The sequence below is a fragment of the Tursiops truncatus genome, chromosome 1 (assembly GCF_011762595.2).
Source record: "Tursiops truncatus isolate mTurTru1 chromosome 1, mTurTru1.mat.Y, whole genome shotgun sequence".
Lineage (NCBI taxonomy): Eukaryota > Metazoa > Chordata > Mammalia > Artiodactyla > Delphinidae > Tursiops > Tursiops truncatus.
In genome coordinates this window covers 32,514,362-32,534,394 of record NC_047034.1, presented here as the reverse complement: position 1 = coordinate 32,534,394, position 20,033 = coordinate 32,514,362, and the positions used below count along the sequence as shown (strand labels likewise).

Sequence of the window (20,033 nt, the reverse complement as noted above, 5' to 3'; positions counted from 1 at the left end):
GCTTTATTTCTTACTAGGTGACGGCGTTTCAGGCTGATGACATCAAATAAGTCTAATTACCAACTAATTTTGTACCTCTGAACACCTATGAGATTAGCTAAAACACTACCCCCCCCAAAAAAAAACTGACCATACTAAGTGCTTGTAAGGATGTAGAGCAAATGGAATTCTCATGCAGTGTTGGTTCAAAATGGTGCAGCCACTTTGGAAAACAGTCTGGCAGGTTCTTATAAATTATAACCCTAAAGAAGTGAACGATGTTCTCACAAAAACCTGAATCCAATGTTTATAGCGAATTTATTCACAATCTCCAAAAATCTGGACACAACCCAAATGTCCTTCAACTAGGGAATGGATAAACAACCTGAAACAATGGACCACTACTCAGTAATAAAAAGGAACACACTCCTGAGACACACAAGAACATGGGAACCTCTGAACTGTGTCATGCTGAGTGCAAGTCAGACACAAAAGACCACATCCTGTGCAATTCCATCGATAGGACATTCAGGAAAGGCAAACACCGTGGTTCAGTATCTCATGGCGGTGCTGATTATATGATGATCACTTTTGTCCAAACTCATAGAACTGGACACCAAAAAGTGTGACTTTTACCACACAGGAATGGTTAAAAAGTGAATAAATTTGTTAGAAGGGTATTTAAAGAAAAATATTGTAAGGCTATTACAAATATGTCTTAAAGAATCACCTTGTGCACACATCTTTTTGTATTTGTGAATGTGCATTTTCTGGATGAATTTCTAGAAATAGGATTGCTGGGTAAATGCATATGTTGTTTTGTTAGATGTTGCTAACTTGCTCTCCATAGGGGCCGTACTAATTTGTACCCCTGACATTGATTTTGCAACCTAGGTGGAAGATCATAGCAAGATGCTAGGAAGTGTTCTGAGCTGAGAGTTACCCTGAGCTTACCTGAGAGTCCTTAAGCTCCCCACCAATAAACACAATACCCCAAGCTCCCTCTGCCCTAGCGATCCGGCAAGAAGGCAAAAGCAAAGGAATCTCACTGATTTCATTGCTGTCCATCTCCCTGAGTTATCCCAAAGATTTTTCTACTTAACTTGGGAAAACAGAGCAGAGAGAAATGATGAGGCAGAAGGCTGTAGCCAGAGAAGAACTAGAGTGAGGAGAGTCCAAATAGAGGGAGGGACCCTCGGCCCTTGACACTTACGTTCTCACCTCCCTTTTCTCTCCTTTGGCGTCTCTGCTACCCCCTCTCCCAACGCAAATTGCCTCCAAAAGCTCCTCCCCTGACTGGGAGTCCTTGGCTTTGGTTCTAACTAGGTCCTGCCTGGTTTCCCTCCTCAGCCCGCGTTTATGTGGGCTGAACACAGAGGACTGGCTTAAGGTGGAGGCAGAAGTCCCTGTCATTTCTGTTTTAACACGTGCAGAGGAAATAAGTCAGTGGAACAAGAATGGCTCATACAAGGGAAAGAGGAAAGAGGAGACAAAGAGAGATGCTGGGAGAGGAAGCAGAGTACAAAACATTCCACGCAACCCTTTTGGACTCCAGCCCCGGGGGGGGGCCAGCTTTATTCCTCTGACCCATTCTACAGAAGGGGGAAATGAGTGGGGAAAGGATGTCATCCCAGTTGACTCTGCCCAGATGTTCTCCTTCCTTGTGACCCAGAGACCTGGCCTTTCTCATCCCTCCCTCCTTCTCACCTCTATCCACCAAATAGCAATCAGAGATGACAGAAGTCAATGCATGCATGTCTGAGGAGCAAGGAACTGGCTGGGAAGAGAGCCCTATCTCAGGGTAGGCTGGGGGGAAGAGGTCAGAGGGCAGGAAGAATTACTCTGGGAAGGCAGCGAGGCCTAGGGTAGGGCATTCCTCTTCAAAGTCAAACCAAATACCTGTGTCAACCTAAGCCAAACGTGATTCTTAAGGTCCTGGGACCAAGAATGAACAACCTCCTTTCCTCCCTCCAAGGCTTTGGTGGATCTGGAATGGGCAGGCCTTATCCCTCTCTCTGGGTGCTGGGTCCAAGGCCAGGATAATAGAAAAAAAGAGAAAAGGGCTCATGGGGGCTGCTGAGAGAAGTTAAATTCTTGAATAAGAGGCAGTTTCCTGTGTAATATTTGAATTGCTGGGTCGGTGTTGGGCTGAGTGGCCCAGGACCCCTCTTCTTTTCAAGAGGCTGCGGTCAGAGTGGGAAAGAGTAAGGCTCCCCCTTCCCATTGCTCAGGGACCTCTGCCCCTCCCCCACACCACCTGACGACTTCTGGCGCTCACACCTCAGGCAAACTGTGCCAGTTCTGCCCCTAACTGCGCCCTCCCATTTTGACTTTCTTCTGACACCAAAAGCCGTAGAAATCCCACAAATCTGACTCAGCACTCCCTCCCACCATTACTGCGGGAGCAAGCTTTCCACCTTGCAGGGGGGAAACCGAAGACCACAGGGCAAGCTAGGAGTCAGCCCGAATGAGGTGGATCCCCAGATCTGCTGATTCCCAGACTCCCCCAAAATGCCACCTCCTTCTTCCAACATTGACCAAGCGCCTAGGTGCTAGGAATCCTAGAGGTAAAAACGAGCTGTGTTCCTTCGAGTTGACCTTGAATCCAGCCAGGGACACGGAGATGGTAACTGGGAGTGGAAGGAACCGAGGCTCAGCACGGCCCCAGAGGCAGGTAACCTCCGCTCCAGCTCTGAGCGCCCGGTGCAAGGAGTACTCAGATTCCCGCAGAGCCCGAGGGTGGAGCGGCGCTGCAGGAGTGGCTGCGACCGGGCGTGGCCGCAGAGCGGCCGAGGGGAGGGGGCCGAGGGTGTGAGGCGGCACCGACCCCGCCCCGCGGCCCCGGCGGGAAGGGAGGGGGCTGCGGGGAGTTCCCCCCCGCCGCCCCACTCACCCACGACTCAAGGCCACGGGACAGGCGCCTCGGCGCGCGCTCTGCTTCTCAAGAAGTTCTTCCGAGCCTACCAGAATCTACCCCTAGTCAGAGCACTGAAAACGGGAAGGTCGGCTGCAGGAACGGTGGGATTATGGGATCCCAGAATGGGAGGGCGCAGGCAGTGGGGTGGCGGGCGGTGTGATTTCGGGGTTTGTACCTCTGCAAGATGGTGGCAGGGAGGATGGGGGCTCCCGGGCAGAAGCAAAGAAATAGGTTCTCCTCCCTGGCTTTCTACAGAACCAAGGCATGGATCCTGTCATGGGTCCCCTGCCCACTGGGTAAGGCCTCATTCCCATCTCCAGCGGAATCTAGGGAGAGACAAGCTGTCTGTCCTTGGGTGCAGGCGGATCAGTCATCCAAAACCTCAGGATGAAAACTGGTTCCTGTTGCTTCCCGGCCCCCATTTCTGCTATCCTCCAATTCTTTTGCTTCCTTCTTTCCAGTTTCTAACATCTTGCCTTTACCACTCTTCCAGCCAAACTAGCTGGGACAGGGGGCAGGTGCTTCTTTCCCACGCACACCACCCCCCTCCCCAGCTTCGGTACAGGACCCACCTCATAGAGCACCCTTTTACCCCCTCCCAGAGTCAGGTTCCCAGGCCACCACCCCTAGCCAACCAGCGAGGGAACCCAGCTCCACAACTCTTCCTGGCCTCCTCCTTCTCTTAAACCTTCCCTCACCCAGCTCCTCCTAACCCCTTAGGTCCCTCTCTGTGGCCTGTCGCAGCCTAGGGTGACCCAGGTCTCTTCCCTTCCCTTCCTTCCTCGTAAAGAGGGCCTGGACCTGAGGGAGCAGAAAGGAGGGGGGCTCCAAATAGGAAGGACCAGAAGGAGCAGCTCTGGGGGGAGTCTCAAGGAGGGAGAAGAGAATCTTAAGACCGCCTGCCAGACACCCCACCCAGAGGAGGAGGTAGCCTGGTAGAGTGGGATTTTACTTCCCCTCCGCAAGTGATGCCAGTTGAGTGCCCGCCTATTCCTTCAGCTGAGATTCCCCCCTACCAGGCTGGCTGGTACTGACTGCAAGTTACTGTAAGTCCGGCAGGAATGCCCACGAGGGTACTGTCTCTGGCCAGCAGAGTGCCCACTCTCTCCCAGGATGTGGTTAGCCACTCTTGCATCCCCCACACCCAGCAAGAGAAGAGTGGTGGATCCTTCAGTGAGATGGAAGAGTGTGTGAGGCTGGACTCGTCTGGAAAGGATGCCAGCCTGCCTCTTCCACACCAAGAGCAAGCCAAGTGTTTGAGTGAGTATGTTTGTGGATGAAAGCAGGAGGGACAATCCCGGCCTTAATTTATAGCTCTTCAGCAAGACAGCGCAGTGGCCCAGGATGCTCAGGGACCCTCCCAAGGATGCCTGTGGCCAACCCCCAACCACCAAACACTCACCAGCCCCACAGTCACCAGCCTTGAAATTGCAAACTTTCCAACTTCACCTCTTCTCCCCTTTGGGAACAGCTATATATGGGGCAGTGCCCTCAGAGACACTCATACAGTTGGTTCTTGACTCTCCGCACACACTCAAACAACAACCAAACAACAACGGTACGAGGGAACTCCCGGCTTTTTCCACGACTAATTATAGACGTGAAAGTCTGAGGATGTTTTGCAAGCGGTAGAGAGAAATTGCTGAGGTTTCTCTACAAAGCCAAGGAAATTTAATTTGTACATTCCCCTTCCCTACCCCCAGCTTCTCCTAGCTCCTACCTCCAGCCATCCCCCCAGTGAGCCCCTCCCTCAGTCCCCACTGGTGTCCCTCCTTCCTGTTGAAGATTTCATACTCATTTTTTTTTTCCGTTTTTCTTTGGTGCTTTCAAGAAAGGGAACGGACCCGGAAAATATTTTTGCAACAGTTTTCCATTCTGCGTCTCATTCCCAAGCCAAGGGGGAGGGGGAGGGCAGGAACGAATGGGGGAAAACAAATGCTTTTTCCAAAAGCTCAATTTGGGTATGAAGAATACAGTCCCTCCACTTCCCTACACCCACAGGCCAGGAATGACAAAAACTAGGGGGGAAGAAAGGAGAAATCACTTGTTTGATTATATGGTTTCTAAGAGCTGAATCTAGGAAGGAAATACAGTATTTGACAAATCTGTGCACACACACACACACACACACGTACACACACCCTAAACCCAGTCGCAAGAAATATGCTAGTCAGAGGAAATTCAGGGAGTTTTAGAAGCCATTGAGAGGAAAGAAAGAAACTAAGTTTACAAATCAAGATTCAATTCATTTTCTGCAAGCCTACCTCTCTTTCTAGCAAAGATCCAGGCTTCTCCACGCGGGACTCTCCCTCTGGCTGTCCATGCACAGGGGTAGGGTGGGGGGTGACCACCCAGCGGTCCAATGTGGCAACCACGCCGGAGATGCTGGCTGGTCTCTTCTGCCTTTCCAGCCACGACCAGGGAGTGGGCTGGGTCTCCTCCCCCGGCCCTCCCAAAGGGAAGGACCTCTCAGGTTTTCTGGAAGGAAAGGGTGCAGGGGAGCTGGGCGGGTGTCTCTGGTCTTACTCTCCTCGGAGGGATAGTTCCCAGGAAGTTCGTGCCCCCTTTCAACCCCCAGCTTTAGACGGTTTCAACAGCAGAGCTTTCTTGAGAAAATGCTTGTCATGGCAACAGCTCCAGCCAACTCGGGCAGACTCTGGCTCACCAGCCCGGCCGGAGCGGGAGGAGAAAGAGGAGGAGCGAGAAACGGAACGGGGGTGGGACTTGGCGAGAAGCCAGACCATTACTCCACTGTTAAGGTGGCTCGATTGCGAGCTGTGGCTGCTTCCTGGTTTGTTTTAAGGCGGAATGGGGAAAGAAGGGGAGGAATCCTCTTTCCTGTGGAGTTTCCTCCCCGCCCTTTCTCTCCCTTGTTGAAAGCAAAGTAGGGTGTGGGTGGAGCGGGAGTGGATGTGGGTGGCGGTATTCAACTGTTGCTGGGTGGAGGGAAAAAAGGAAGCTTCTGCCGGCGGTTGGCTTCCTGCAGCTCCTCTCAACCTCTTACTCACTTAGACCCAGGACCCAGAAACCCAAGGTGTCTGCGAAAACTTGGACCGCCCCCTGCCACCCTCCTGCCCCTGTCTGAGTAGGGGGCCCACTGGACAAGGCGAAGGCATTGCTTTAGATGCGCACACCTGTACACCGTTTGCTTATACACACACATTAGTACGCACTCCTCACCCAAATTTCATACACACACTCCCAGGTCACATTTTGCTCCCTCTTGCCTCTGTACCCACATCCACAGTGCATGAAAATAGCTGCCTACATTTTAAAAATTATTTAATATTTATTTATTTGGCTGCTTCAAGTCTTAGTTGCGGCGTGTGGGATCTTCGCTGGGGCCCAGAGCGCGTGGGCTCAGGAGTTGTGGTGCACGGGCTTAACTATGCTGAGAGACGGGTGACTGGCCACAGCTTCAGGGTTTGGGAAGAGACCTCTTTGATCCTCCCATCCTAACTCAACACCTCACACCACACCTATCCTCCTTTGCCATCCGACCTCCCTACCCTGGGATGAAGAACCATGTGCACGTGGAGAAACAGAGTTGTGGATTAGACACAACTGGTTTCCCTCTGCCTATTAACACCCTTCCCAGTGTCCTAACATTGGGGTCCTTTCTTTCCTCTCTTTATTTTTCTATCCTAATATTTCTCAATAACTCATCTATGTCCTATTTCTGAGCCAGGGAAAGTTAAAGAGACAAAAGTAAAGAAACTTTTTAGAGTGGTTGGGCTGGGCTCGGAACTCAGAGTTTCCTAATGTGGTGCTAGAGGTTGCCTACTGCCATCTATTTTGGGAGCTGAATCCAGAATAAGCCCCTGCCTATCCTTGTGCCTCTCCTTTCCAGCCCAGCCCAGCAGATGGAAGGTTCCAGGGGTGTGGAGGGGAGTTTAGGGTCACCCTCTTTGGAAGTCATCATGGATTGTTTTTCAAGCAGTCCTTTTTTCCTAGAGATTGAAAGTCTCCTCCTCTTTGGCATTTAGAGGACACCAAAGGTGAGGTGTGCTCTCATTCACTCCCCGCCTCTCTTCCAACTCCTCTGGTCCATCCCACTCCACTCCCCAGGGCATTTCAGTGGAAGAACTGATGGCAGGGATAGAGATGGTACCTTGTTAGAGTTTGGAAGTTCCTACCAAAATGTCAGTTTCAGGAGCCCAGATCAATTGTTGGGGAAGACAGGGCAATGGAAGGAAAGGAATCAGCAGAACAGAGCTTCAGATTTAATGGCTTGTCAGGCTCCCTGCCGGACTGCAACCGCCTGACATTTTAGTCCCCAGTGAGTGTCAGTTGCATCTTTATCATGAGAAAGGCAGTCTCTGAAATGGTGCTTTAAATGTATTAAAGTGTATTTTAAGCTTGTCTGCAGTGGCTGTGCGCGGAGGCCTTGCCTAACTGTTCCGTAAACTTGTCTTGGAGGAGTAACAATTTAGGCCAGATGTGTGGGCCCATTAAAGGAAGAGTCTGCTTTGGCTGCCTGGCATGTGGGGGCCGGGAAATGATGCCTGGTTAGTATTTGAAAGGCTAGATCCTCTCCTCAAACTCCTTGGGTTCCAGGGAGGCAGGCTGTGCAGGGCAGGTGCTGCCCAAAGGGGCTCTGAAGTCTGTCCTGCCTCTGGCTGGCTGGGGTCCCTGGGCCAGTGTCAGGTAGATCTGCCCAGTGTCCCCTTCACCGGTGGGGGTTTGTGGGATGAGGGAAGAATTCCCCGACCCCATCCCAACTCCAGCCCCCTTGTAGACAGGAGGGAGAATGTGGGAGTGGGGTGGCTGTCACCTACCTGATCTCTATAACTGAGCCAGCCCCTGAAGCCTTCCAGTGTTTTCTGGAAACCCAGAGCCTTGGTGCCTTGTTTCTTTTAGCAGCGGGCTTGAAATCTAGAATGGATAAAGATAAAGATAAATCTACACATAAAAGTAACTGCCAGGCTTCCCTGGTGGCGCAGTGGTTGAGAGTCCGCCTGCCGATGCAGGGGACACGGGTTCGTGCCCCGGTCCGGGAAGATCCCACATGCCGCGGAGCGGCTGGGCCCGTGAGCCATGGCCGCTGAGCCTGCGCGTCCAGAGCCTGTGCTCCGCAGCGGGAGAGGCCACAGCAGTGAGAGGCCCACGTACAGCAAAAAAAAAAAAAAAAAGTAACCGCCAAGTGTGGGAGGGTAGAATTGTGCCCCTTCCCCCACCATGGCAAGAGGGGGGTTACTGTCTCTAGCATCGAAAGTTCCTAGTTGGGCTGTTGTGTATGGCTGGCTGACTAGCCTCTGACTAGACCCTTTTCCTTCTTATCCCTGCCATGCCCTTGACTTTGCATGTTCTCTACTTCTTGAGCTCTAGCCCCGCTCTCCTCATCCAGGTGTCATGGCCTCCCCAGAGCAGGTCAGTCTAGTGGGCTTCCATCACTGTGGACCCTGTCCTCAAGCTGACTCTTACTTGAAGAAAATGCAGTCAGCCTTGTCTCTCCCTTAGCTGTTAACAGAGTATGTTCCTCTGGCCTCTTGAGAGTCCCACTTTGAGTTCCCCAAATTACCTGTGTCATTTCTCCCCAGATTTCTTGAATGCAGACTATACCTCTCCTTCCTGTGAATATCTACTGTTTTATCTGTCTAGAACAGCAGATATCCTCCCCACTCCCAGACCCAGGTCTTCTTTAAGGTGGTCTTTCTCCTCATTGTTAATATGGGAACTGTCATTGTATTAGAGGCCCCATCTCTACCTGACCCAAACTGAGCCAATTATATTCTTTCCTGAGATTTTTGAGTTTAAGGCCAAAAAGAAAATGAGGCTTGATTCTCTCCAGCGGTGGACACTCAGAGGAGTGAAGCTCTGGAAGTATGAGGGACTATATTCCCTGCCACATGAAAGAAGCCTGCCATAGGAATGAATAAAGCTTACCTGCAGAGAAAGACAGAGAAGGAAGCTAAAGAGCAAGTTCTGGAAGCATTTGAATCAACTCTACCTCATATCCTACTGTACCCTTGCTGTTCCTACAGATGAGTTAGTTACATGACTCATTATGAATGTATAATCTAGACTAAACTGGGTTTTTTGGTCACTTGTACTAAGTAATATAGAAACCTTTTATGCTGGTACCTACTACTTAGATACACTCATTTCAGTGAATTTTATTCATTCATTTTATTCATTACTGAATATCTACTATTCAATTCAGTACACACATATTGAATGTCTACTGTTTCAACATCTATTGGGCCCAGATGAGGTATACAGAGATAATAAAGCTTATAGTTTAGTGGAGGAAAAAGAGATATTCATAGCATAAATAACCACAATAGAAGGTGTTTAGTTATTCTTTTAAACATATTTATTGAGTGCTTACTATGTGCTAGACAGTATATGTTGAAATATGGAGTATGAAAATACTTCTCTGGAAATTCCAGGGAGTGACTACTTCTGACAAAAACATTAGAAGGCTCTAGGAAAGAGATGGTATTTGGGGGTACCTGGAAAATCTTGAAGAGTAAGCTTTAGCCTGTTTTTGGCGTTGGGAGTGGGGGGGGCGGGCGGGTTGGGGTGGAGCTGTGAGCAAAGGTCCAGAAGCAGAAAGTGTAGAGAGTGGAGGCTGGGAGATGGGCTGGGAATGGACTGTCCAGAGCCCTGAGTGGCCACTTCAGGTCTATGTTTAGCAAGCTGGCTGTGGCAGCAGTGTGTCTGGTAGCTTGGAAACCTAGGTGGCAGGCAGGGATAATCCCCGCCCAGTGCAATGCTGGGCAATTTTATATAATGTAGTTATATTTAACATAGTCCATATTTTCTAGAAGTTTCTGATCAGTTGTGGAGACACATAAAACAGATCACAAAACAAAGTGTGTGATTAAGTCTAAAACTTGGATCCAGGTGAAAAATCCAGTGAGGGTCTAGTGAAGGGAAGGGTAAAGATGGGCTGGAGCCTTTGGGGAAGGCTTTTTAGTGTTGGTGGGACTCCAGCTGGACTTTGAAATTCTTCCCAGTGTCTCTCCTCCCACTGCCCTGCAGAACAATTCTGGTGATGGCTGAAGGCAGGATAGACAGAGGCATTTATCCAAGCAACTTCTGCCTCCATGCCCTTTGTTTGTCCTTATACATAATCCAGGACAAGGCTACTGATGGAGAGGAAACTGGAAGACAGGACTTAGGAAATTAATTTGGCCGCAGGCTGGTTTCAACGGTTGGGGGACAAGAGTACCTGCTAGTAACTGGGGGTCAGACTGCTAGGCAGAGATATCAAGACAGAAGTCCATAGAATTAGCCTGGGCCAAGACGACAGGAGATAAAAGAAGGCTGCAACTAGATAAGAACACAGATAGCCAAGACAAGCTCATCTGCACTCAGACAACTAACTCTCAAGTCTGTGGTGAGGTTTGTTCCAGGAACCAGATAGGGAGGACTCTATCCTGGAAGGCAATAGTGATTTCAGCTGGGAGGGTCCAAGGACTATTAAAGGATGGATAGCTCTGGCTGTTAGTGTGGGAGAGAAGCTAATCACAGCAGCTGTCTCAGCAGCAGTAGCAGCAGCAAGCCAGGGCTATTTTTCCACTGCAGGAACTTTGCTGGGCCCGTCACAGGAGGCCTGGCTCCCAGCTCACCCCCTTGCTGAGTGTGGGTGGTCGCCTACCGTAGACAAGCAACAATCTCATTTTTTTCCACTTTCTGGGATTCCTGTGGAGAGGACTGGATGATGGGACAATCTTTAGAGATCATTAGAAAGCATGTCTGAGCTGCAAGGGTACGATGCAGAATTAAATCAAAGGATGCTTTCTCTGCTGGCTGGGAAGGGCTGGTCTCAGGAGCACCTCACCACAGAGGCCTTTGGGGCTCAACTTTTATTTTTTGGGTTTTTGGTGTTTTGTTTTATGGCTGGTTTCACGCTCTGATTCTAGCAATAATGAGGCTTTGTGGAGGTGCCGAGAGTTCCATCTCACTCTGTGGTCTCAGGCAGAAGAGGGTTTAGAGTGGGGAGGCAGTTGCGATGGGCAGTGGGAGCATGTTTGAATAGGAAATACCTGTGTGTTGGGCCATAGGCTCCTGGAGGGAAGGGATTGTCTCTTCCTTATCTCTGCATCCTTGGTGACTTAGCACATCTGGGACGTCTGGGGCATCCTGTTAAATGAAGGAGTGCAGAATCTGACGTGGGAAAGCGTGGACCAGCAGAGGTGAGGGCCAGAAGCGCTTTTTGGATCCAGGGCCTTTGATGATATGTAGAATCAGTTTGATTTACTTGGGAGCATATTTTGCTGTTCCAACTTCATTATGGTTCAGTTGTTTTAGAAGCTGCAGTGGCTTGGTTTTAATTTCATTTTGAACTCATTAGCTAGGTTTTTTTAAACTCAAGTTTGGTTCATAATCTGTTTTTCTAACAAAATATTTGTCTTTCATTTGTTTCAGTCTACATCAAATTAGTGACAGTTAAAAATAGTTTTTGGTTAATGGTTGTGCTCAATAGAGCTGAGGAAGTGAGTGTGGAAAGAAGGGAACAAGTAATGACTTTTAAATTTAATTTTTTTAAAATAAATTTGTTTATTTATTTATTTATGGCTGCGTTGGGTCTTTGTTGCTGTGCGCGGGCTTTCTCTAGTTGCAGTGAGCAGGGGCTACTCTTCGTTGCGGTGCGTGGGCTTCTCATTGCGGTGGCTTCTCTTGTTGCGGAGCACGGGCTCTAGGCGCGCGGGCTTCAGTAGTTGTGATGCATGGGCTTAGTTGCTCCGTGGCATGTGGGATCTTCCCCGACCAGGGCTCGAACCCGTGTCCCCTTCATTGGCAGGTGGATTCTTAACCACTGCGCCACCAGGGAAGTCCCTAATTTTTAAACTTAGAGTGTCAGCAATGCCTTAAGTGCTCATTAAGTTTCAAATGAAGATCAAAGCAAAACCAATTGGAAGGATTCTTTCTGGCCCCCCTGCCAGACAGGAAGAATTTACAATCTGTCCCATCTCACATGTCCTCTGTTCCAGAGCCTTTAATAGCTCTTCCGTGTTTGCACAGTACTTGCAGTTTACAAAGCGCTTTTTCTGCATAGAATAATTGGATCTTTGCAGTAGTCCTATATGGTAGGGAGAATAGGGTGTGAGCTATTATTCCCATTTTCCAGTTGGGGAACCGAGGCTCAGACAGGATTGCATGAGATCACACAGTTCATGTGGCAGGACTGTAACGAGCTCCTCTGGCTGCTGACCTAGGCTCTTGCCCCTACTTTGAGGTGACAGGGTTTCTCACCCTGCACACCTTGGGCCGGTTCTTCAGGCTTCAGGCTTTCTAGGCTTGGGTGGTACCAGGGAGACCTGGGGAGAGCAGCCCTGGCTGGGAAGGGCTGCAGCAAAGGGGAGGTAGCAGTAGTTCTGCCTCCATCCCAGGAAATGAATTCTAACCCCTCTGGTTTGTTCTCAAGCTGACACTGGATCCTGGATTCCAGAAATCCTCCTTCCTTCATGTTTTCACCTGGGAAAGACCACAGGAGATGGACCCTCACAGAAACCCCGGGTGGAATTTGCTCTGCAGGGGAGGCTCAGGCTTTTTACCCCAGGATCTAGGGCCCTTCAGTCTCTCCCCTTATTTAGGCAGCTCCTTAGGCCCCATCTTCATGACCCCTTCCAAACACAGAGTGAACTGAAGTGTTCCCACTGGGGCCTGGGCAAACGCTTAGGTTGGACACTTGCCTTTCAGTCATTCATCCAACTAATATTTATGTGCCAGACAATGGGCAGGCCACCTCACTTGCCTTATCTCCTTTCACCCTGGTGGTCTTAAGAAGTAGGTGGCATTACGCTCATTTCATGGGAAATGAAGCTCAGAGAGGGCTGCTAACCAGTAAGTCACAGAGGTGGGGCCAGTTCTAGACATTCTGACCAAGCCTGCTGTGCCCTCACCCTTCTGTGCTACTTAAAAGAAACAATGAACATATGAGTACAGTGTCCAGACCAACCCAGAGTTGCCAGGGCAGGGAGGAAAGAGAGGTGTTAAATGTCTGGCTAGTCTGCTTGTCCATCTCAGTTTTGTTTTTTTAAAAATATTTATTTATTTATTTTCTTTATTTTTTTTGGCTGCATCTGGTCTTCGTCGCGGTGCACGGGCTTCTGTCTAGTTGTGGCATGCGGGTTTTCTCTCTCGTTGAGGTGTGCGAGCTCAGTAGCTGTGGCTCGCAGGCTCAGTTGCCCCGCGGCATGTGGGATCTTAGTTTCCCGACCAGGGATCCAACCCGCGTCCCCTGCATTGGAAGGCGGACTCTTAACCACTGGACCACCAGGGAAGTCCCTCCATCTCAGTTTAACAGCCTCCAGAAAGCAGGGACTGAGGATGGAGAACATTTCTGGGAAAAGGACACCTACTTCCTGTATTTAACCTGGGCGTGGGGAGGGTTGGGGAGAGGGAGAGTAGGCAGATGGAGGGCAGACCCCAGGTGAAGGGAGGGTCCTGTGGGCTGGGGTGGTGTCCCTCCCCAACGACTGTCTGCCCCACTCTGCCCCGAGCCCTTGGGGTCTCAGCCTGACCTCTGGAGGAGCCACGCCCTGTGCTCCCGGGAAGTCACTTTGTCCACACCCCTGCCTCCGAACAGACCCTTGTAAGGCTCACCAGGTAGAGCGCCCTCTTCCTCAAAATCCCCCTGAGAAGGAAACTCTGCTGCCTCCTTGGGTTATCACACGTTCCTCTTTTATCGATTAGAAATAAGTAAATTCTTCGGAAGGTCTAACCTGAATCCTTCTTATTCAGATTCTGACAGGCACACACCAGAAACAGAAAGAGGACGATAACTGAGATAGGGGGCATTTTAAGACTTACTGAGTCTCCCCAGCACCCCGTGCCACACTGACATTTGGGGTCTGCAGTTCTGCCTTAGAGGAACCCTCATCTGCTGGAGCTGAAAGTGAGGGTGCCGGAGGGAGTGCGTCCACCAGAGCCAAGAACAGGCGCATAGGGGCTGCTTCAGCCGTTGGCTCTAGTCTGGCTTCATTTATCTGCTTAGTTTCTTCTGGGATTTGGTGGTTGGGGGTGGAGAGAAAGTGTGTAGGCAGGAAAAGCTGTTTTTCTTTGCATTGTTTGGAGGGGTGTGGCTTACCTGACCCATTGGAGTGGCCACAGACAATGTTCTATTTTTGGTTCCCTGAGTGGCCTTTTGCAAAGTGCTCAACTTCTGTAGGCCTCTGTGGGCTCCCCACACCTGCGGCATAGAAGCATGGGAGTGGGATGAATGGATGCCTTTCCTGTGGTAGTGTGAAACCTGGCTAATTAGTTTGAGGGAAAGACCAATGGCAGCGCTTTGAGGCAAGATCCTTGGGATAAGTTAGAAATAAAGCCAAATTCTGAAACTTCTTATCAGAGGAGCCTCCCGAGGTCATCTGGTTCTTCCCTTCCACATTCCAGGCCGGACGGTCCTTGTCACCATCCCATCTAGCTGATTCTTCATGAAGAGAAAATGATTCCACACCCTTCCCCAGTGGGCCGGGCCTCCATTCCTGCACCTTCCATTGAACATGGAGGCTGCAGCAGCCCCTGTGGTGCATTCCAACGGGACCACCTGCTTCAAGGACCTTAGGGCATCATTCACCATAAGAGTCCATGGTGCCCAAGTTGTCATCACCCTGGAATCACAGGCATTGGGCTGTAACTTCTGCTTGGTAATTACCCCAGCGCCTTCAGCGTGATATCATCTCCATGAGATAATCAGCCTGACAGTAACCAATTGTTAGGCTTCTTGTGTGATAAAGGCTGAGAAATAGTTCTCAAAGTAACTGTTGCTCAGATCTGCTTGCTCAGCAGTCCCTTAAGACTCAGCTCAAGTGTCACCTCCTCTGAGATGCCTTCCCTGAGTTCTCTCTCCCAAACCCAGGTTAGGTGCCCCTCGGGGCTTCCAAAGTGTTCAGAGGTGACCTCTGTTGAGGCACTTACTGTGTACTATGATGATGGTCTATTGCTGTGTCTCCTTCCCACTAGACTCCAGGCTCCTTGAGGGCAAAGCATCTTATTCATTTTGTATTTCCAGAAGCTGGCATGGCACCTAGCACAACAGGTGCCCAGTAGTTTATTATAGCAAAAATGAATCAACAGCTGAATGAATACTTGAATGAATATAAACTCTGGTTGGTGCTGGAGGGCTTGGAGTTAGTCACAAGAGCATCCTAACTAACAGATTCCAGAAGCAGGCAGGCCGAGAAGTCTGCCACCTGGAGGTCTTTAAGCAGGAGCAACATGCCATCTGCCTGGTCTGAGCTAATTTTGGTTTTGCCAGGCCTAGGAACAGGGATATAGGTCTCTGACCTCCTTGCAAGCCACAGATATTAAGTGAGGAGATGAAGAATAGGGTCAATGGTTCTCCCTTTGGGAACTCACCCTCTTCTCCCTCATCTGTTTCTGAGGCTGCCTGTGGCAGAACAATGTTGAAATGCTCAGAACCCTTTGAAATGGGAAGTCTTGGGTGGGGTCTGTACCCACCATTGATCAGACGCTTCTGAATTTCCAAGGTGATAAAGGTTTTAGTTAGGCTACTGTATTTGAGTTTATGAAAACTCATTATCTTCATTGAATCATTATCCTTATTTTATTGAAGAGGAAAGTGAAAGTCAGAGAGGTTCAGTAACTTATCCAAGGTCACACAGTTGGTATGTAGCAGTACTAGTTTTCAAACCTAGTTTCCTTACTCTAAAGCCCATATTTTCTTTTCCAAAGCCTGGGCCCATGGCTTCTGGACTTCTGACTTTCCTCCATCCCTATCCCTCTGCCTTTACTCGCCCTCTCTTAACATTTAGTCAGAAGTTTAGAGTTCACAAAATAGTTTATTACTGGGTCTGGCATCTTGGTGTATAAACTCAACCCCAATGAGGTAACTGATGCAGTCTCTGCCCTCTAGGACGGGTTGGCAGGGGCTCCCTTACACACCAGCTATCACAGCCGCATTTCCAGTTCCCTTTCCTGGATTCCCATTCCTTCCATCCCAGTCCATAGCCAGGGATATTTCTCTTACCTTCTTCTGCCACACAGGAAGCAACACCTCCTCTGTCTGGGCTCTGAATTATCTCGGCTTTCATCACAGCTCTCTCAATCTGAAGTCATTGCATCCTCTGAATTACGAAAACCAGAATTTTATAAGTGGTTTCTACCTCTACTGGACACCCAGGAGAGATGAAATTTTTGCTAAACATTCTTCATTTTTCTTGAACTCACAGTTTTTTAAAAATACCTTGGAGGTATTCAAGTCAAATGCACTGACCGCTGTTTTAAGACCGAAGAAACGAAGGTGGATAAGACTGACTCTGGCTCTTGAGGGTCCAGGAGTTTGTCAGAAGTTCCTCATGGCATCCATTTATTTAAATGCTTTGCCTAACCCTGAAACATACTTTTTTGTGTGTGTGTGGTACGCGGGCCTCTCACTGTTGTGGCCTCTCGCGTTGGGGAGCACAGGCTCCGGACGCGCAGGCTCAGCGTCCATGGCTCACGGGCCCAGCCGCTCCACGGCATGTGGGATCTTCCCGGACCGGGCACGAACTCGTGTCCCCTGCATTGGCAGGCGGACTCTCAACCACTGTGCCACCAGGGAAGCCCCCTGAAACATACTTTAGTAGTTAAATTGGATGTTTTCATATTAAGGAAACTTGACCCACTGATTAAAGATAGGGTCAGTAGTGGTCATTTGTATGTTTGTCTGCTTCTGGTAACAGCACTTTGATTTTTCTTTGAAAAATCACTGCTTCCTCATGCTAAAATCTTGCAGTTTGGGAACAGTTGACCCCACTCCTGACTCCAAACCTGGCAATGAGATCCAATTCTGGGACTTCGGTCGAAATCCCTTCTGGTAGAATCGAAGCTAGTAGGATTAACACCTGGAGTTGTGGGGCCATCTTGTCAATGCTTCCAGGAGAGTGGAGCCAATGTAGAAAGTCCAGCTGCAAGTGGGAACGAAACCAGTCCTGACCATGTTATGAGATCTCTGTATGCAGCCAGGCCTGATATACTCATGGATTTTGCTCAGGCCAGGTATAGATGGGTTCTTTTCATTGCAGTGGGAAAAGTCCTGACTAATATTGGACCTGAGGCCCATATTCATTAAAAAAAAAAAAAAAGTTGCCTTTTCCCACTAGCCTCAGGGAACAGGAGTGAATTCTTCTTCTTCCTACATCTCCTGCTATACACTGACCTTTTCTTACTTCCTTTCCCCTTCCAGGCTGTCCTTGGAGTTTGGTTTAGCCTGACTTCATCAGGATAAGAGTGTATAGATGATGGAGGAAGGGGCAAGCCTCCAGACACTACTGTCCTGATGGGGCAGGTGAGGCCATGGAGGGATTCAGAAGCAAAGTCCTCAGTTTAGGGTGGCCCCAGCTGCACTGACTCCCAGGAACAGCCCTAAGGATGGTAGGTTACTAAGACTGGGTGAGGGAGTAGCAGTCCGTCAATGGGCAATTGTACAGCCTCTTGAGATGTTGTCCACCCTGCACCTTCTGACTCCTGATACTGAAATAACTGTACTCTTTGCCTCAAAACTCCACAATACCTGGAGGTCTTGCTTCTATCCTTTTCTATCCAAGATCCCACCATTCAGGAAATCAGCTGGGTGTGGTTTTACCCACAAGAGCAAAGGACCTGAAATTTTGCAGGTATGCATTATCACATCTAAAGGTCACACTTTGGACAGGTCACCCTATTAGGGGATTTCTCTACATGCAAGGTATTGTTTTAATGCATTAGACTAACAGGACTCTTCGGTGTATTGCAGACAGATTTGTCAGTCACTCCTTTTGTCTGTTCCTTCCCTCCGTCTTCCCTGGTTCCTGTACCTTTCTTGGCTTCTGGCCATATCCAGTTTTTGAATTACCGTTGAGAGAAGCAGGGCTTGTATTAATTATCTCCACAATATTCTTCCCCTCTGGCCTGTGCTGAGATGAAAGAAAGAATATCCTAGCTAGAAATGCCTGAGGGAGGGAAGCTGAAGAATGTTCCAACCTAGGACTAATGAGTCAGCCACACCCACCAGGCTCCTGTGTCCCCTCTGGGAGCCCTTTCCAATCAGACAGGGAACCAGTGCCTTTCTGTCTTCAGCTCGATTGTGGCCCAGTCCACAGGTGCCTCCCCAAGCCTGGATGCTACCTTGGCTGGGGTCCTTCTGTATTTCAACTGCTCTCCCAGTAGCCACCACCCTCATAGACTCCAAACAATTGGCTGCCCCCTGCATTACCCGCTGCGGTGCCCTATCAGGCTGATTAGATACCCAGCACCATCTACTTTCACATTAGCACAGAGACACTTGTTCTTTTGGACTCTAGTCCTAGCCTGCCTGAGGTTTTCTCCAGCCCTAGTCTGTGCAGCAGCATCTGCATTGCTGTCTCAATCTGGTTCCATCTGGTCGTTTCCTCTCCTACAAGGTCCCAGTCGCTTTGAACTAGATCAGTATCACAGAAAGCAGTAAGGTGAAGGAGGAAAAGGCTCTGCGCCCCCTCTGCAGGGCAGGTGCCTTTGTTCTGGCTGTGGTGGTGGGAAGTGGTGGAAGGTTCATTCATGCTCACTTGTCCCATCCTTGACTGACCAGCTGCACAGAACAGCCTGGGTGGCCTGGACTCTGAGAACCATCTATAGCCTGGACCCTAAGCCCTGATCTCATTAGCCTAATGGTCTAGCTAAGCTCAGCTCCTTTGCTCATTCAAAATAGCTTTAGCATCAAGTATGTGACTAGTTTTGTTGTAGCTGCAGGAAGAGTTATTAAAAGGCTATGGTGGGGGGCTTTCCTGGTGGCGCAGTGGTTGAGAGTCTGCCTGCTAAAGCAGGGGACACGGGTTCGAGCCCTGGTCTGGGAGGATCCTACATGCCGTGGAGCAACTAGGCCCGTGAGCCACAACTACTGAGCCTGTGCGTCTGGAGCCTGTGCTCCGCAACAAGAGAGGCCGCCATAGTGAGGGACCCGCGCACCGTGATGAAGAGTGGCCCCCGTTCGCCGCACCTAGAGAAAGCCCTTGCACAGAAAAGAAGACGCAACACAGCAAAAATAAATAAATTAATTAATAAACTCCTACCCCCGACATCTTCTTTAAAAGAAAAACAAAAAAAAGGCTATGGTGTAGCTGGCTGTAAAAACTTACACCCATGAAAATTACCCAACAGCATAATAAAATGAGATGTGAATGACAAAGAATGTCCCAGAATATGGTCTGTGATTTGTCGTTGCTTGAATCAGAAGGGAAGTGCTGTGGGTGTTCCGAGGATGGCAAGATGCCTGGCACTGGGATTGTCAGGGAAAGTCTGTCTGGATTGATGCAGGTCTTGAAGTTTTGAAGGATCTGGACCAAGTGGGTCTGACTTTCCAGGGAGTGGCTGGAACTCAGGGAGGCCCAGACTTCGGGGAGCAAAATCCCTCTGAAGAATATCAGAGTTGAGGTCCGTCAAATTGAAGCCAAGGATTCTTGTCAGGGGCAGTGGAAGATGAGGAGATAATGTGACCCTTCTTTCTCTAACTTTGGGGAAAATTAAGAACTCAGCTGTCAAAATAAGTAACATTTATTGCTGAAGTCTTTTGCACAGATTAATTCATTTAATCCCTAAAACAATGCTATGCAATCGGCATTTAGGTTATCCCGGGTTTTTAAAGATAAGGAAGCTGAGGCGCAGAGACTTTAAGGCCCCAGAGCTCTGTCAGTATTTGAACCTGTGTGTCCTCAGAATACTTGCTTTTCTTACCCTGTCATGCTGCCTACCCCACCCCACCCCTGGCCCTCCTTCCTGTGGGTCCTGGTGACTCATACTCCTTCTTGGCAGACATCATGGTTTCTGATAACTCAGTAAATGAAGTCATCTTGATGTTGCTGCGCCCACTGGCCCCATGTCCGCGGGCTCCTCGGGGCTCTTGGCTGCTGGAGCAGGAACTCTGTAGCTAATATTGCCTGTTTTTTTTTGTTTGTTTGTTCATTTGTTTTGGTTTTTGGTTTTAGTTTCTTCTTTAAAAGAACATGGACCAGGTTCCCCAAGAGCTGAGCCAAGGCCATTTAAGTGATGTGCTCAGTTATCTAAAAAAGCCTTTCTTCTACATCAAGAACAGGAGTTGTCATTTCAGGTGAGTTTCTTGCCTTTCTGGAGCTCCCCATATGCTCACAGTACTTGGAACAAGTTTTATCGTCCCTTTTCGTTTGAAGCCTTAAGCCTGATGTGCCAGAAGCCTGCTCATTATCCCAAAGCC

At 49.3% G+C, this 20,033-nt stretch overlaps 1 protein-coding gene and 2 long non-coding RNA genes across 10 annotated transcripts in view; 2 read left to right on the top strand and 1 right to left on the bottom strand.

The window, feature by feature from the left end:
- Positions 1-5,555, bottom strand: part of ATP2B4 (ATPase plasma membrane Ca2+ transporting 4) — a 99,366-nt gene extending 93,811 nt beyond the window's left edge. For 4 of the 6 annotated variants that reach the window (XM_033852135.2, XM_073801958.1, XM_073801961.1 and 1 more), the window contains exon 1: positions 5,161-5,555. The gene's annotated coding sequence lies outside the window, so the exon portion shown is untranslated. The remainder of the gene's footprint in view (positions 1-5,160) is intronic. The other 2 variants (XM_033852106.2, XM_033852111.2) reach the window with 1 other exon arrangement.
- On the top strand, positions 2,768-5,512 carry LOC141278251 (uncharacterized). The gene is made up of 2 exons (XR_012330600.1): positions 2,768-2,997; positions 3,916-5,512. It is a non-coding gene; the product is annotated as an uncharacterized lncRNA (long non-coding RNA).
- A 3,904-nt stretch (positions 5,556-9,459) lies between the features above and the next one.
- LOC109547190 (uncharacterized) overlaps positions 9,460-20,033 on the top strand; it is a 117,676-nt gene continuing 107,102 nt past the window's right edge. For all 3 annotated transcript variants that reach the window (XR_012330596.1, XR_004525292.2, XR_012330597.1), the window contains exon 1: positions 9,460-19,910. This is a non-coding gene — a long non-coding RNA (uncharacterized lncRNA). The remainder of the gene's footprint in view (positions 19,911-20,033) is intronic.